At 41.4% G+C, this 18,880-nt stretch overlaps 1 protein-coding gene and 1 long non-coding RNA gene across 13 annotated transcripts in view; one reads left to right on the top strand and one right to left on the bottom strand.

The window, feature by feature from the left end:
* Positions 1–18,880, top strand: part of SLCO5A1 (solute carrier organic anion transporter family member 5A1) — a 307,828-nt gene that overhangs the window by 130,533 nt on the left and 158,415 nt on the right. The window lies entirely within an intron of this gene.
* The window catches only part of LOC102901197, a 28,829-nt gene that overhangs the window by 1,492 nt on the left and 8,457 nt on the right, over positions 1–18,880 (bottom strand). The window contains exon 2 of the long non-coding RNA XR_442353.4: positions 16,759–16,909. This is a non-coding gene — a long non-coding RNA (uncharacterized LOC102901197). The remainder of the gene's footprint in view (positions 1–16,758; positions 16,910–18,880) is intronic.

Genomic DNA, 18,880 nt, shown 5'->3' with positions numbered 1-18,880 from the left:
GGTTTAGGCAGAGCTTGCCTTCTTCTCACCCAGGCCCTCCATGCTGCCTTCTGGTTGTCCAGAGTGCAGACTGCGGAACCCCATTCAGATCTCTCCTGGTTCCATTCTGTGCATTCAGCCTTTCCCTTCTCTAATTAGAGTCTTACCTATCATTGACTCTCATTTCCTCAGGGCCTTTCTCTTTCAAAGGCCAAGGGCATTCCTCATTAGACTGGCAGGTAGTCTGCATACCTGCAGGTTATGACATGGTCTCTACACCTTAGCTGTTCAGTGCCTGGTCCTTCCTCTGTCCACCTGGTCCCTGGCCTCTTTCTCCTATCTTGCTTCTTCCAGAACCAATTTAACTCTTATATGCTAACTTAGATTCGCTAGCATCAGGCTTATGTATACCGATTTACTTTGGCTCTCCTGGGTCCTCATGACTTCCTTATCAACCAGCTTCATTCGGCAACTAATTAGGAGGCTAGCACACTGGTTAGCAAACTGTTTCCTGTTCATTGCTATTCTTAGTTGAGTCTGACCTGACTTGGGAAGATTTTTTTGTTTTTGTTTTTAAGTAGACTCCATGCCCAACATGGAGCTTTAACTCATGAACCCGAGATCAAGTTCAAGAGTTGCACGCTCCATCAACTAAACCAGCCAGGAGCCTCCTAATTTGGGAAGTTTTTGATGTTAATCTGAGGTAGTAATTCAGGGCCATCCCTAACCTCTTCCTTCTCAGCTTCTTCTCTGCCCAGGTCTAAGATCCATGGGTCATGGCTTTCATATTAAGATGGAATGGTAGCTATTGCCCATCAACATTCACAGTATTCCCCTTCTGAGTTCCCACTTGGTCTTAGAACTGTTCTAACTCAGTTCCCAAGGCAGCCACTAAAAGTTGAATAAAGTGGAGGGGCACCTTGGCGGCTCAGTCAGTCGAACGTCCAACTCTTGATTTTGACTCAGGTCGTGATCCTGGGGTCATGGGATAGAATCCTGCATTGGGTTCAGTGCTGAACACTGAGCATGGAGTCTGATTAAGATTATCTCTGTCTCTCCCTCTGCTCCTCCAGTGCACATGTGCACATTCTCTCTCTCTCTCTTTCTCAAAAGAAGAAGAAGAAGAAGAAGAAGAAGAAGAAGAAGAAGAAGAAGAAGTTAAATAAAGTTGAGATGAAATGGGATATCTCTGACCATATAGTCTTATCTCCCAGGGAATTTGGTGACAATATAAGAACCTTAGGAACCTTAGCAGCTCGATTATAAGGATATTGTGAGCAGAGAGCATTTTTGTCACTCCTCCGAGGCTTCCTGGATGTGGATATTTTACTTACCTGTGGATAGAGCTAACCCCTCATTTAAGCAATGCTACTTTATTGAAAGGCTTTGTTCTACATTGGGTTTATAGTTTATGCTGGTATCTAGTTTTCATAAGTAAAGAGATTCATGGTGGAATTTTATATTACACACATGTAACTGAATTCAAATATTCATACTCTGTACCACAATTCCCTCCCTTACCTGTCCATCCCTCCCCCACCCCTTTTTTACACTATGGCCCAGAAATGCAAGCCAATGTAGTTTGAACAAAAATTATTTGTTCCAGTGATGGGGAAAAACTGCTTAGCTGGACTTCCTAAAAGATGATTTTGGTATAGGGGCGCCTGGGTGGCTCAGTTGGTTAAGTGGCCAACTTCGGCTCAGGTCATGATCTCGTGGTCTGTGAGTTCAAGCCCCGCGTCGGGCTCTGTGCTGACAGCTCAGAGCCTGGAGCCTGTTTCGGATTCTGTGTCTCCCTCTCTCTGACCCTCCCCAGTTCATGCTCTGTCTCTCCCTGTCTCAAAAATAAATAAACGTTTAAAAAAAATTAAAAAAAAATGATTTTGGCATATCCAAAACCAGGTATGCCAGTTTAGAGATGTAAAGGGTAATTTGACTACATGAGATTTTTTTTTTTAAGATTTTGTTTTTAAGTAATCTCTACAACCCTGAGATCAAGTCACGTGCTCTTCTGACTGGGAAGTCAGGTGCCCCTGACTACATGAGATTTTTATCTAATACTATCTTCAGAATTTAACCTCACTCTACTGTTTTATTTATTCGTTCAATAAATATTCCACTTCTACCATGTGTCAAGTCCTGGGTGAGGCACTGTGGACCCAAAGATACATTAGATGCAATCTTTGTCCTCAAGGAGCTTTCATTCTGGGAAGGGGAAATGGCGTGCAAACACAAGAGAAAATAAAGTATCATGCAAAGTATGTATAATACATGTTGATGGAATAAGGAGGGTGTGGTCAACCCTTTGTGGTTACTGGAAGAGTTGCTGTCAGAAAAGCTTCCGAGAGGAGGCGATGCTGATCTGTGTCTTAAAGGATGTCAATAGGTTAATTAAGTAGACAGTGGGGAGAAGAATAGTCTAGAAAGGACAAAACTACATAAGAGTTTAAAGAACTGCAAGTACAATACCTTAACATGGCTGTGACATGGGAGATACTGGTGTGTGGGAATATTGAGTTGCTGTTGAAACAGAACAAGGAGACTACTACATGGAGGACAACTTTATTCTCCACTCTCAGCAAACTGGAGTTTGTGGGGAGGCTGGGGTGGAGAGTGTGACAAGAAGGGGCTTTTATTTTAGAGAGAAGTATCTAGCAGTACTGAAAAAGATTGGAGGGTGCAGCAGGAGAAGGGAAGGTTTAGGTAGTTACTGCCATGGCGCTGGAGAGATTAGGAGAACCTAGACAGAGGTAGCAGTAGGAGGAAAGGAAATTTAATGACCAATAAGAGGTATTGAAGGTGCGGAGAGGTGTAGGGGTAATGCTGCTTGGGCGAGAGTAGGGGTTACGGAAGAGTAAAAACCAACCATAACTCTCAGGTGACTAGTTTAGTGGTGCTATAGAATGTATGTGTACCTCTCACCCCCAGTTTATTTTTCTTCTTTTTTTATTAAAGTTTATTTATTTATTTTGAGAGAGAAAGAGCCTGAGTGGAGGAGAGGCAGAGAGAAAAGGAGAGAGAGAGAATCTCAAGCAGATTGTGTGCCAACAGTATGGAAACCGCGAGGTTATAACCTGAGGCACAATCAAGTGTCAGACACTTAACCAGCTGAGCTACCAGGTGCCCCTCCCACCCTCAGTTATTCATATGTTGAAACCTAATGCTCCATGTGATGGTGTTAGGAGGCAGGGCCTTTGGGAGGTGATTATATCATGAGGGTGGAGCCTTCATGAGTGAGATTAGTGCCCTTATGGAAGAAACCCCAGAGAGCCCTCTTGCTCCTTCCACCATATGAGGACACAATGAGAAGACAGCTTGTATGAACCAGGAAGTGGGCTCTCAACAGAGACTGGATTTCCTGGTGCCTTGATCTTGGACTTTATAGCCTCCAGTGAGAAATAAATTTGTTGTTTATAAACCATTGGGTCTATGGTATAGGATTATAGCAGCCCAAATGGACTAAGATGGGGGTGATGTCTCCATTAATTGTAGATTGTTGTTCACTTTATAAAGGTGTCTTAGGAAGTGGCCTTAAGAGAGAATTTTATAAATAGAAGTTTTAAAAATTGGGGCTTTTCTTTATTCAATCTGACAAATATTTATAGACCATCTATTTTAGGTGCTTGATATTTAGGTAGATGTAGAGCGGAAGGTTACAATCTCATTGTGGAGACAAGACAGACACACATAAGATTCTAAAACAGATTGTAAAGTGAGACACTCTGAGATTAATGACCAAAATTCAATGTACATTAAAGTATTTAAAATTGTTATGTACCGTAAAGGAACCATATAAAACCACGTAAAAATACCAACTGTAAAAAAAAGAAAACAACAAAAATCTCTGCCCACCCGTTGTAAACTCTTGGTAAATTCTGAGTCATAGTGATAACACCAAGGAAATGATAGGCTTGTATTATTTTATAGAATAAAACAATTTTTATGCTGGAAAGGCTATTAAAGATCACTCAGGTCCAGTGATTCCCAACCATGGAAATCCAAGGAAAGAGAGGTGGTTATGATTTCTCTCTAAGCATTTAAATGGAAATTAAAGTCCTAGAATGTATTAGTGACTTTTGTTATCTAAATAATAGGGCCTACATAAGGCCTTAAAAAAATAAAAATGTAGGACAAACTTTACATGAAGCTATGGAAACAGAATGAACTATTTTGCTTAAAATAGAACACCTATATTTAGGAGCTTTTAGTCTGGCATGACCTTGACATTTAAATCAACTCAGTAGTTTTAAGACTGATTATAACCCCCATCCTCTACCCTTTGTCTCCAGACTATTCAGTGGGCTTAATAGCTCTGCCAGAGCAGAATAAAAATTGAATGTAAACAGTACGCTTCTACTGAAGGATTTTAAAACATTCATCCCTTGGTATCCCTGGCCAGCAACCTTTTGCGAGTGAGCACTGCTGGTAATCTACAATCATATTATTTGTGATCATTCCTACAGTTAAGGAAGAGATGGGCCAGTGTTGTGTTCCGCTCTGGGTTTAGGACCACTTACTAGCTGAGTGACTCATGACTTCAGCCTCACCTTGGGCCTCTGTCTCATCGTCTGTAATATGAAGAGATTATGTAGAATAGTGCTTTTCAACTTGGCTATACGATAGTCAACCGAGGAACTTTGAGAAAATACCATAACCCTATTTTCAGAGATCCCCATTTAATTGGTCTATTTGGGGCCCAGGTATTACTCTTTTGAAAAGCTCCCCAGTTGATTATAATGTGCAGCCAGGGTTGCCAATTCTATGGAAAGATGTAGGCTTGCTAAGTGACAGGCTTCATGGGCCTTAAGCAATGTCAGATACCATCTATAATAAAAAGAATATAAAACTACAAACACAAAATTAGATATGAAAAAGGATGTTTACTTAGAGTGAAAAAGAAATCACAACAAATTACAAGTTTTAAAAAGCTGGCAAGTTATTACAGACATAAAAATTAATCCAGAAAAATAAACTATCAGACATCCATTTTTGATACTTTTTTTTCTTTGTGGATAGTTTAGAAAAGTTTGTTTCAGTTTCATAATTCATTACGGGTAATGTTATATAAATTTTAGGACTGTTGTCAAATACGGGAAAATCTCTACTAAGATTCCATCATATGTGAGTTTTAAGGTTTGGCAGGATTTTCTGGCTTGGTGTGTGTGATGTTTAATTTTATGTGTCAGTTTGACTGGGCCGTTGGGCACCCAGACATTTGGCCAAACATTATTTCGGGTGTATCTGTTAGGGTGTTTCTGAGTGAGATTAAGGTTTGTATCAGTAGACTAAGTGATGCTGGCTGCTTTCTTCAATGTGGGTGGGCCTTATCCAATCAATGGAAGACCTAAGGGAAATCTTTCCACTTGACTATTTGAGCTGAGACATGGGTATTTTTTTTTGCCTTTGGACTGAACTGAAAAATTGGCTCCTCTTGGGTCTTGAGTCTGCTGGCTTTCAGACTGGAACTTATCCACATTGGCTCTCCTCAGTTTCCAGCTTGCTGATTGTTGACATGGAGACTCCCAGCCTTCAGAGTTGCATGAGCCAATTCCTTATAATAAATCTCTTTTTCTCTGTAGATCTCCATGCCTGCCTGCCTATCTATCTATCTATCTATCTATCTATCTATCTATCTAATTTCTTATTTTTTTCTGTTTCTCTGGAGAACTCTGACAAATATAGAATATGTCAAACCTTATTTCTTTAAAAAAGTTTTTTTATTGTTTATTTTTGAAGGAGAGGGAGACAAAATGTGACCAGCGGAGAGGCAGAGAGGGAGACATAGAATCTGAAGCAGGTTCCAGGCTCTGAGCTGTCAGCCCAGAGCCTGACGCAGGGCTCGAACTCACGAACCATGAGATCGTGACCTAAGCTGAAGTCAGATGCTTAACTGACTGAGCCACCCAGATGCCCCTCAAAACTTATTTCTTACCCCAGTCTCTGTAACTTGGTGGGCATGATATCACAGTGTAACCTCTGGCACTATAATTTTTGGGTCCTGATTTTGAGTGAGTGGGTATAGTGTGCTTTATCTATATTCCTGGATGCTATCCTTGTTCTGAGATAGCTAGCCTCAGTGTAAACATGCATGGAGGCAACTGTGAATCAGAAAAGCATATAAAAGAAATGACTCCCCAGTCCTATTTCCCCTTAGTTGGATCCCACAAATGCCAATGCTAACAGATAAAAGAGGAAGTTAGATTGGGAAGAGACCAAAGTCTTCATGGATTGCAGCTAAAACATCTTACCTTTGCAAATTTTATAAAAATCTATGAACATGTGAACACGTGTATAGAGACCTTCTAGGATATCGTTAGGACTCAGGCAGGTGAGAGGCTTCTGAGGCTCCACTTCATTAGATTCATAGTTCACCTGTCTCTGAGGCCTGTCATTTCTTTAGGGTTCTTGTGCCCTGGTATGCCTGGGAATCTACAATGGGTTGGGGCATTGTGGGTACGAAAGTAACATTGCCATGATATGCTCAGTGGAATCTGAAAAGCTTGCAAGACGAAACAGCATGGTGTTCCTGGGAAGTGAGTGGGATGGCTGGAATGAGCATATACAGCAGGAAGTCATGATCTGTGGCTCTTTGATTCACCTCCCTCTTGGTCCTGGTGGACATTCGGTGTCATTTACAGATAAGATCACATTCACAAAATGGTTCCTAAATTGTTTAAAGTAGTACAATTTAGGGGCGCCTAGGTGGCGCAGTCAGTTAAGCGTCCGACTTCAGCCAGGTCACGATCTCGCGGTCCGTGAGTTCGAGCCCCGCGTCAGGCTCTGGGCTGATGGCTCGGAGCCTGGAGCCTGTTTCCGATTCTGTGTCTCCTTCTCTCTCTGCCCCTCCCCCGTTCATGCTCTGTCTCTCTCTGTCCCAAAAATAAATAAACGTTGAAAAAAAAAATTTAAAGTAGTACAATTTAAATAATCCTCATTTCTTCTAATTTTCCCCCAAATATAAATTTTACGGGTACCTACAAAAATTAATATGTGAACACTAAAAATAAAAACTAAAATCACTCACCGATGCATCTATGAAGAGAATTCTGTTGCCTAAAAGGAGAACTAAGTCTGAACTCTCAGTAAGGTTTGGGATCTGGCCCAGAATTTTGTATTGGCAGAGCAAAGGTGCACAAACTCTAAATACTGTCTAAGACTATACAGTGGAATATATAGATTAAGACTTGATTTTAGGTCATGAGAATCTTAAAAAGAGGCCAATTCAACCAAAGGGGAAAACAGCAATGTCATTTTTTGAAGCATGCTTGTTTTATAAGAGACCTTCTAGGTATTGGGTCATGGCAGTGCTATTGCTTGGAAGACCAATTAACCAGAGACTTCTTATGAGGTTGATAGTTGTAAGATTTCTGGCAGGAATCCAGGTGGTTTGGGCTTTGCTCGCTGTCAGGTATTTTGGCAATTTTCCTTCGAGGAGTAACGCCAGTTGGAGAGTGACTCCAATGAGGAATGTCTATCACTAAAGAGGATTGATTAAAAAGCAAAATTTCATAATGTCTCTGTCCTGATGAGTGTTTCAAAGTAGGATCTTTGGGACACTAAACATGGCTTCCAATATTGCCACTATGGCTCAAACTTTTTGTGGAATCTTTTGGAAAAAAGTTTGGTTCTAGTAGCACAAAGAACCATCTTATTCTTATAGTATCTTTCGAATGCCATCAATGGTGGATACTATCAGAATCTGGCATTGGATTATATCCTTTGGAGACAAGAAAGATTTTCAGAGCCAATAATGCAAATAAAGTGTCCAACCAAACCCACTAAGCTTCCCTGTTTGTTTGTTTTGTTTTGTTTTTGGTCAAAACTGTGTGTGGCTATAAAAGACATACATAGTTTTCTCCTGTGTTTGGCAGACTAGTTCTGAAGGTAATTTTGTGGCAGATACTGTGGTTTGGCTCACTCTTCTTGCATGCTTTCCTATATGGAAAGGGCTAGGAAGCTACCATATACATTTCCTGGACTCTTTTGCATTTGGGAACCCACCTCTGGTTGGTTTTGCCAAACAGGGAGATTGAACAAGGGTTGTGGTAGGAAGAGAGAGCCCCTGGGGGCAGTGGTTAGGCAGGACAGGAGTGGAGGTATCTGGTTCTTCTGGGGGCAATTCTGGCAAAGATTCAAGATTCTCATCCCTAAAGTCAGAGGTGTGAAGTAACGTTAGGGGCAGCATTGGAATTCTGGCCAGGACATTCCCCTAGGCCTATTTCCAGATATTGTTTCTGGCTGTGTCATACCAAACTCTGTTTCCCTGACTCTCCTGGAGATTCCATAATGTGGCTAACACTCTCTAATAAATTCTTTACTACTTCAACTAGCAACACTGGATTTGGTTGTCTGACTAATACAAATTCCAAATGACCAATAAAATGCATTGTTGCAATAAGTATGGAGTCTCCCAAGTCAGCAATTTGAAGATAATAAAAAATTTGGTATTGGTTGAATTTTTCCAGGTTTTTTTTCATTTTTTTTTTGTTTTTTTGTTTTGTTTTTTTTCAATTTATTTTGAGAGAGAGAGAGAGCATGAGCAGGGAGGGGCAGAGAGGGGGGCAGGGAGAGAGAGAATCTCCAGCAGGCTCCACATTGTCTGCTTGGAGCCTGATGCGGGGCTTGAACTCACAAACTGTGATATCATGACCTGATCTGAAGTCAGATGCTTAACCAAATGAGCCACCCAGGCACCCCTAATTTTTCCAATTTTCTAATTAGATTTCATATTTGGGGAGCTGTGTAGGTCCCCATTGTAGAACAATTTAAACAAGGATTTTGCCCTCTTACAGGGGAGTGTTCACTTTTTTTCTACTTAAAATGCTTAGAAGTGGGATTTCTATAGATTCTGTCTCAATAGTGGATGAGGGCAGAGGGAGTCTCTAATGATGCTTCACTAGAAATGATGAATCATGGATATTGGTTTGTACTCTTCCATAAGTTTGCCTTATATAAGTTGCTTTATGCACATCTACTATATTTTCTCCATATAATTCACAAGGACCGCCTCCCCCCCCAAATTTCTATTATTTTTGTTTTCTTATTTGGTGTTTGTACTTAATGAATATAAGTAGCAAATCTTCCATAAATGCTGCATGGCTGACTGACAGTGTTAGGTGTAGGGTCTTTGGGGAGGGCTATGAGGCAGTCTCTGAATTAACAGCTATATATATGCCAGTCACAATGGAAGAGACTCAACTTTTGGGTCTTGTGGGCTAAGTATCCATATCTGAAGTGATCACATCTCTGAGCTGGAAGAATTTGGAAATCATCTTGTTCAGTTCTATGTACAAAGTCTTTCTAACCACATCCTAGTTATGGAGTGTATTAGTTTTGCTAGGGCTGCTGTTGACAGAGTACCTTGGGGAACCTGGGTGGCTCAGTCGGTTAAGCACTGGACTTTTGGTTTTGGCTCAGGTCATGATCTCATGGTTTTGTGGCTTTGAGCCCCGTGCTGAGCTCCAGGGTTCTCTCTCCCTCTGCCCTCCTCCACTTGCTCTCTCTCTCTCTCTCTCTTTTGAAATAAATAAAACAAAAACAAAGTACCTCAAACTGAGCAGCTTAAATAACAGAAATATATCGTCTAGGGGTCTGAATTACGGTGCTGGCAGTGTTGGTTCCTTCTGAGGGCTGTAAGGCAAGTCTCTTTTTAGGCCTCTCTCCTTTTGGTTGGTTCTTGGCTTGTGGCAGCCTGACACGATTTTTCACGTGGTGTTTTGTCTGTATGCATCTGTCTCCAAATTTCACCTTTTTATAGGAAGTCAATCGTACTGGATTGCGGCCCATTTTAATGACTTCATTTTAATTTGATTACCTCTGTAAATACCCTATATCCACATAAGGTCATATTCTGAGATGCTGGGTGCTAGGACTTCAACGTATAGTTTTTGGGGGGTGGGGCAAGGGGAGACACAATGCAACCAATAATATAGGGAATATATGAGTCAGGATTCTTTTGATCATAAGTAACAGAAACGCAGTTCAAATCAGTCTGTTAAAGGAGGGAGTTTATTGCCTTACATAAAAGGGCAGGACAGAATGAATGCACTAACCTCACAGATAACTCGGTTTATACTATCGGGACTTTTTCTCTCTCTCTCTCTCCCTCACTCTGCACTGTGCATGGCCTCATTCTCTACTGCTGCAGGTTGGAATTTTCCATGTGGCATGGGACATGGCTTCAGGCAGTGCCAGACTTTCAACATTCCATTGTGGTGATGCAAAAGGAGAGATGGTCCTCAGCCTCAGTTTATACAAGTCCAGGGAAGGATTCCAGTTGTTCTACTGGTCCCATGCCTATGCTTGGAGCGGTCACTGCGGCCGGGAGACTGTGATTGTTCACCACATGTGACTATGCCTTGTCATGTGGCACATTTACCTCTAGTATCTGTAAGGTTCTTCTGTACTTTAAACAGAAACCTACCTACCATCCATATTTTCTAAATCCCCTTTTAACATTAAAGCTTTACATTTGTTTGTTTGTTTGTTTTTGAGAGAGAGAGAGAGAGAGAGAGAGAGAGAGAGAGAGAGAGAGAGAGAATGCAAGTGGGGACAAGCTGAGAGAGGGGGAGAATCCCAAGCAGGCTCTGCGCTGTTAGCCCGGAGCCCGATGCAAGGCTTGAACTCCTGAAACTGTGAGATCACGACCTGAGCCAAAATCAAGAGCCAGATGCTTAACCGACTGAGCCACCAAGGTGTCCCAAAGCTTTAAGTTTTTGGAAACAGAATCCAAGGTCTTTCATTGTTTAAGCTTTTTCAGTCCTTTCCGTCTTTATCCCTTCCACTCCCCTGCCACAGCACTTCCCTGCCCATTTAGTCCTCCCATTCAGTCCTCGCACGCTGGACACCCGTTTCTCCTTCCAGATCAACTCTTCACTTTCCTGCACTCTGTGCCTTGGAGGCTGACTTGTAATATAGATAGCTTCAGCAGGCTCCCTGGCTCTCGGCTTCCGATGGCTTCCAATCAGCCGGAGGTTGGAGGCTGGCAGAGGAGGGAGGACCCAAGGCTGGGTTTATTTCCCAGTTTTTTCTCTGCAGAGTCACTGTGGACTGACTTTGTCCATGCACTGAAGGCAACAGCTCCCATCTTGTGGCATTCTTTGTATCATTCTCTCTCTAACTAAATATATATATATATATTATATTTATATATAAATATTACTAAATATATTATATATATACTATATATATTTATAATATATAACATATATATTATAAATATATATATAACTAAATGTATATAAATATATATTATTTATATATATTATATATTTATATATAATTGAAGTATAATTGATGTACAGTGTATATTAGTTGCTGGTACAGTGTTACTTAGTTTCAGGTTTCATATATTTCATATGAAATATAATGATTCAATAATTCTATACATTATTACATTATTCAGTGCTCATCATGATAAGTGTATCTTAATCCCCTTTACCTATTTCCCCTCAGTCACTTCCCCCCAGCCACTCATCCCCTCTGGTAACCTCTAGCTTGTTCTCTGTGTTTAAGAGTTTTGTTGTTTTTTCCTTCTCTTTTTTCTTTTTTGTTTCTTAAATTCCACATATGAGCGAACTAGTATGGCATTTGTCTTTCTCTGACTTACTTATTTCACTTAGCCTTATACCCTCAAGATCCATCCATGTTGTTGCAAATGGCACAATCTCATTCATTTTTGTGACTGAGTAATGTTCCATAATATATATACACCTCATCTTTTTTATCCATTCATCTATTGATGGATACTTGGGGTGCTTCTATATCTTGGCTGTTGTAAATAATGCTGCAATAAACATATTATTGAATAATAATAAACATATATTGAATTAGTGTTTTCATTTTTGGGGGGTAAATATCCAGGAGGGAATTACTGGATCATATGGTAACTTTGTCTCTAATTTTTTGAGGAGCCTCCATATGCCCAACTTTTGAAAGCTGTCTGTGCCTTGCTTCTTCAGGCCTGCTGTGGGAATAGTGTGGCATCCCATTGTTACCACCCTCAGGGTACTTCACATCCCTAATGGCTTCCCCATACTTTGCCAAATTTTGGTAAACAGTCCCATCAAACTAACCAATAGCGTTGGCAACTTTTTTCCCCAGGGAAACCCTGACTATTAGATGACTTTCCCTCTACCTCCAAGTTCTAAATATAATTAGTTTCAGGTATTGAGAAAATATATGATGTAATCCATTCTAAAGTGTGAATGCCTAATAGCATAATTCCTCTAGCATGTTTTATTTGAAACAGAGTTGTGTAGACAAAATTAAGAGAATTTCAAACTGATTGATTGAGATATTTTTTTTCTGGAGCCCTCTAAATCAAAGGCACCTCTCCTGAGGATAAAACTGGCATCAGATAAAGGCATTTCTTAAACTTTTTAATAAATGTGGCCTGGCCGAAGGGAGGGGGCTGCATACCCCTGGGAGTCTAGGATGCCAGTAGCCCTAAGTAACCTTAAGCAAGCATTGCATTTATTAAAAGGGTTGTTTGTTTAAATAACATATGAGTTCTTCTTTCTATCCTATAATGTATCTCTGTTTATCATATTATTTCCAAAAATTTAAAAAAAAATTTTTTTTTTTTTTTACGTTTATTTTTGAGACAGAGAGAGACAGAGCATGAACGGGGGAGGGTCAGAGAGAGGGAGACACAGAATCTGAAACAGGCTCCAGGCTCTGAGCCATCAGCACAGAGCCTGATGCGGGGCTTGAACCCATGAACTGCGAGATCATGACCTGAGCCGAAGTCGGCCGCTTAACCGACTGAGCCACCCAGGCGCCCCTCCAAAATTTAATAAAGATGAATTTCTAGAAAGATGCACATGTTTATCATTTTGCTTTATTACTAGCAGGCAGCCCAGCGCTTCTGGGGACGCATAACCCCAGTTTGAGAAGCCTGAAGTGGGGAGAAACTGGATACACTGATAACGTTACCACTTGATTGTTAGGGGTTTGTCACTTTTTTCCAGATTTTTTCCAGATCATTCCAGATGCTTATATACTTTTGGATCCTAGGGAGGTTCTAAGATTTGTGATAAGCATTTCTTTCTTTTTCTTTTCTTTTCTTTCCTTTTCTTTTCTTTTCTTTCTTTTTTTTTTTTTTAGCATCTCTATTTTAGACACAGGTATCCTATATTTCATTTCTTTTCCAATTTGGCACATCTATTTGACTTTCCTTCTTCTTTTAAATTGTTTACTTATGGATTACATTACTTTGATGTAAATTGCTTTTATTTTTTAATATGTCCTAAATCACAGTATTTTTTTCCGGTCAATCATTGCAACGTTTCTGATGCATTAAAACACGCTTTATGAGACTACATCCTCTGATTGACAGGCACCATGGGTTTTTCCTCAAGTAATTTTTTTTTTTAATTTTTTTTAATTTTTATTTTTGAGAGAGAGAGAGAGAGAGAGAGAGAGAGAGAGAGAGAGAGAGAACAGGGGAGGGGCAGGGAGAGAGGGGGACAGAAGATCCGAAGTAGGCTCTGTGCTGACAGTAGTAAGCTGAGATAGGGCTTGAACTCACAAATTGTGAGATTATGACCTGAGCCAAAGTCAGACGCTCAACCAACTGAGCCACCCAGGTGCCCCACAAGTAATTTCCTTTTAATTTATTCTGAGAAGTGAATCATGAAAGGTTTTAACTACTTTTCCTTATTGTCAGAAATAGTTAAAATCCTGAAACTTTTTTTTTTTAATCCTGAAACTTATTTAAGATTGAACTTTAGGGGCGCCTGGGTGGCGCAGTCGGTTAAGCGTCCGACTTCAGCCAGGTCACGATCTCGCGGTCCGTGAGTTCGAGCCCCGCGTCGGGCTCTGGGCTGATGGCTCGGAGCCTGGAGCCTGTTTCCGATTCTGTGTCTCCCTCTCTCTCTGCCCCTCCCCCATTCATGCTCTGTCTCTCTCTGTCCCAAAAATAAAAAAAAAAAAAAAAAAAAAAAAAAGATTGAACTTTAGGGATGCCTTGGGGGCTCAGTTGGTTAAGTATCTGAGTCTTGATTCTGGCTCAGGTCATGATCTCACAATTCATGAGTTTGAGCCCTGGGTTGGGCTCTGTGCTAATAGTGTAGAGCCTGCTTAGGATTCTCTCTCTCCTTCTTTCTCTGCCCCTTCCCTGCTCATGTGCACTAATGCATGCGCTCCCCCCACCCCCTGCACTTGCTCTCTCTCAAAAATAAATAAATAAACTTTAAAAAATAATGAATTTTAAAATAAGTTACTAGCTATTATAATTTTAAAATATTTATCTTAAAAAAACAATTTTTGTATTAATTTTCTAGGGCTGCCATAACAAAGTGGCACAGACTATGCGGCTTAAACAAGAGGGATTTTTCTCATAGTTCTGAGGCGAGAAGTTGGAGATCAAGGTTGTCAGTAGGATTATTTTCTTCTGAGGCCTCTCTCCTTGGTTTATAGGTGGCCATCCATGTGTTCCTGTTCCTGTGTCCTCACTTGGTCTTCCCTTTGTGCTTCTCTGTGTCCAAACTTCCTCCTCCTCCTCTTCTTCTTTTTTTTATGTTTATTTATTTATTTTGAGAGAGAGAGCATGAGCAAGGGAGGGGTGGAGAGAGAGGAAGGCAGAGAATCCCAAGCAGGCTTTGTGCTCTCAGCACAGAGCCTAATGGCGGGGATTGGACCCACGAAATCGTGAAATCATGACCTGCGCCAAAACTCAGTTTTTTTCCCATCGAAACGTGGATAACAGCATTCATTTTATCATGGAGTATGGAACATAGCACAATATCCCGCCCAAGTAAGCAATGTATAGGAACTGTAATATACATATAGGATCAATATATAGGAACTGTAATTCCTATTGTGTGTTAGCTGCTGTTGGATACATGTTCATGTCAGTTTAGAGACCAAAAAGCTGAACTCAGGTTGAGTAACATCCCCGCTATCTCACAGCCAGTCAATGGCCTGGCCAAATTTTAAGTAGGTTTGTCTGCCTCCAGGATCTCACACTAATTGTGTAACAAAAGGTCTAGGATGGATCTGGGTTTACATTGTCTCCACTGCTGATCAGCCATGTGGCTCTGGCCAAATTACCTAGTCTCTCTCTCAACCCTTTGCTTCCTCTATGAAATGGGGATAGTGATGTCCGCCTGCTTCTATTTTTGTTTTTGTTTTTGTTTTTTTTAAATTGAAGTATAGTTGACACATAATGTTGCATTAGTTTTGGGTGTAATGATGTCTACCTTTTAGAGCTGTGAGGAACAAGACCATATATTTCAAGCTGCTGTACAAAGTAAAACCGTCACTGTCCCATGTCATTCCTCATTGACTTTGCCACCCTCTGCAGGTGAAGCTTTAGGAAAATCACTTTCCTTGGAAAGTTCCTTGAAACTTTCCTTGAAAGAAGTTCCTTCATCTTCGAGATTGGGGTAGGGGTGGCAGGACAAGAATTGGCCTAAATCAAGAGATCTCAAACTAAGAGGCTCATACAGGCTAGGCAGGTAACTGAGGGCCTGGAACGCAATATGGCAAATGGCAAATATCTAGAATGCAGAAATCTGGATCTTTCATCTGAAACATGTCAAGTTTAGAACAGTTTTGGGATCGAACTCTGAAAACTGAAATATATATGTGTGTGTGTGTGTGTGTGTGTGTGTGTGTGTGTGTGTGTGTGTAATATATATGTGTGTGTAAAGCCCACATACACACACATATATATGTAGGCTTTATCATCCATCAGCCTGGTTTGGCCATAGGTTTGTAAATTTTTGGCTACACAATTCCCAAGATCCCTCCAATCTGGTGTCACGGATCCCATGTCATAAAACAACAGCGGTCTAATTCCTGGTCCTTACTTATTGGAACCGAAGGTCATGGTTTTGCCCGTACTATCCTAGTTGCTTCGGGAGTGGTCTTTCTACCTACAGTCTCTTTCCCACTCCAGTCCCACCCACCACTTCCTGAGAAATTCATCTTCATAAAGTTCTGCTTAATCCTGTCACTGCTTTGCCTAGAAACCTTCAATGACTTTCTGTGGTCTATGGAATAGAGGCTATCCTTCTTAGTTGGCAGTGACCAGCTTTCCTTTCTTACTTCCTGTTTATCCCCCTCATGTGTTCTGGATTCCACAACAATACCACCGGTGCCCAAAAGTGTTCTTTCTTTTTTAATATTTATTTTTTTTTGAGAGAGAGAGAGAGCGTGTGAGCGAGTGCGAGTGGGGGAGGAGCAGAGAGAGAGGGAGACACAGAATCTGAAGCATGCTCCAGGCTCAGAGCTGTTGGCACAGAGCCTGACACAGGGCTCGAGCCCATGAACTGTGAGATCATGACCTGAGGTAAAGTCCAGCACTTAACCAACTGAGCCACCCAGGCTCTCCAAAAGTGTTCCTTTTTTAATCTCCCTCTTCAAGGGCTGCTCTGTCTCAGAGGCCAGTGCACGCACACATGTGCAAATTCTGCTTATTCTTCAGGGTTCAATGCAGACCCTTCATCATGCGTGCAGTGTTTCCCTCCTGGGCCTTGCACTTAGAGGAAATCAGATCTTTGTCTTCAAATTGCAGGAGACAGATAAGCTCCTGTCTTGGTGGCATATAAGGGAGCTAATTTTGTTAGGTTTTTGATAGTTTGGATTACTTTGCTTATTCTCAGTTTTGCTTTCTTGTTACGTGTGTAAAATATATTAATGAAAAGACATTTTCTAAGACTAGTAAAAATTGTCTTCAGGGTTTCAGACTTTTCTTCCCAAAGATATTTTTCTTTAGGGAAGACTGAAGAAGGATGAACATAATATGGAGAGAAAATGCGTATTTTCGCTTACCTGTATTATTTCTCCTTAAAGCATATTTCAGTTTCTTCTCTGGGGCTTAAAATTCATCCTGGGCCCAAAATGAGCTAACTCTCACAATAGTTCTTTTCTGCTTGAAAAATCACATTTTTCCTCTGGTGCGAAATTTCACAAAGAAAGCCAACTGAAAGAAGGGGAAAAGATTGCCACGTTTAGATGTTATATTTCCACTGTATATGATGAAGTTTTAGGGCGATGGACAGTTCATGGGATCCAGAGCCGGTGACCGAGAAAGAATTCTTGAAAATGTCTTTGGTGCAAAAAGGTGATTTTATTAAAGCGTGGGGACCAGAGCCGGAAGAGCCACACTGCTATTGTTGGGGGGTGGGAGATAAAGTCTAGAGGGAGTTTCCAAAGAGACTTTCACATGCTAAACACTTACTGGAGGCCTAGCCATTGTCAAGCTAAGGTTGTTACTCGCCCCCCGCCCCCCTGCCCCCAGCAGGGCATTACCATTAAGACCGTAGGAAGTTCCTGGACTTTAGGCTATGACGGGATTGCCTTTTTCTGGTAAACTGGTGGAGACTCTTATCAGTTTAACCTTTTTTTTTTTTTTTTTTTTGTCCTTTCCTGTTTTGGGACAGCCTGGAGTGTCCAAGGAATATCATACATGTCCCACTGAGGTGGGGGGGGTGGTTGCTGTTAGTCTGCATTTTGCCCTCAGCTTACCCCATGCTCCCTTATCATATACATGGGCATTTGTCAGGTCATTCCTCAGTTTAGGTAAACTAAACTTAGCCTCTAATAGCTCTAATTTCCTCAAAGAGAAAGATAGACAATTCATTTGTCATTTAAATCCCATTCCTTGATGGCAGGTTTTGTGATCCCCCAAATGGATTACTAAAGCCTTTAAAATCACTTCCCTGATGGCCTGAGTGGTACGTTATACTCATATTGGGTCATTTTGTCTTCATTAGTTACAATAAGACAAACGGAGCAGTTGTCAGAGTATCACAGCCAAAGGGAATGGAGCCTAGAAGTCGGCCAAAAGCAAGCCCCTGTGCACACATGCCAAAGCCAATAAAAAAATAATAGAGCACTTCAACCTGGACTTTCGGAGTTTATTCGCAATCAGATAATTATCAAAGATATCATTGACAACAACAAAAAAAGGCAGAGAAGAGAGAAGGGGACTCGAGTGAGCTCTTGGAAAGTTCTTTCAGAGTGTCTTTCCAGTAAGGAAAGGAGGTTTGAGCTCTGAGCTCCTGATCATCCCACACAGCCCCTTCCATTTCTGTGTTTTTAGTTAAAGAAGTGTACCATGGGCGTTTGTGACTCAGGATCTCAGGAAGCTAGGTTCGATTTCGCCTCTCTTTTGCAAGACTGGCTGTGAGAGGAGGCCGGTTTACTCACCACAAGCGGCTGGCCAGGTATTTCTTAGCTTTACGATGGAATGCACTGGAGGTGGGGGTGGGGAGCAGTCTTCCGAGGGATGGGCTTTATGTGATGCTCATGCTCCCTCCTTCCAGAGAAGGAATGTGGGGAAGGTTGGGAGGAGTCATGAGTTGGGAATGAAACCACAGCTAGTGACTGGACAGTTGGGCAGCCCTGTAAAACCATGAGGCCTACTCATTATAGAGATCAGGCCTTGATGGGTGGTTTGTTTTGTAGTTTTACTCAAAAGCAATAGCATGCTTCATCCTTTTTTTTTTTTAATTTAAATTTATTTTTATTTATTTTGAGAGAGAGCATGAGTGAGGGAGGGGCAGAGGCAGAGGCAGAGAGAGAATCCCAAGCAGGCTCCACACTGTCAGTACAGAGTCCAATGTGGGGTTTGAACTCACGAACTGTGAGATCACGACCTGAGCTGAAGTCAGACACTTAACTGACTGAGCCACCCAGGCACCCCCCCACCCCTTTTTAAAATGTTACTTATTTATTTTGAGAGGGAGGGAGAGGCAGAGAGAGGGAGGGAGGGAGGGAGGAAGGGAGAGAGAGAGAGAGAGAGAGAGAGAGAGAGAGAGAGAGAGAGAGAGACTCGCAAGCAGGCTCCGCTCTGTCAGTGCAGAGCCCAAAATGGGCTCAGTTCCACAACTGTGAGTTCATGACCTGAGCCGAAATCCAATGCTTAATCGACTGAGCCACCCAGTCGCCC

Source organism: Felis catus, chromosome F2 (genome assembly GCF_018350175.1).
Source record: "Felis catus isolate Fca126 chromosome F2, F.catus_Fca126_mat1.0, whole genome shotgun sequence".
In the NCBI taxonomy this organism is placed as follows: domain Eukaryota; kingdom Metazoa; phylum Chordata; class Mammalia; order Carnivora; family Felidae; genus Felis; species Felis catus.
The sequence above is the reverse complement of the archived record's forward strand: the minus strand, read 5'-3'. Positions and strand labels throughout refer to the sequence as shown.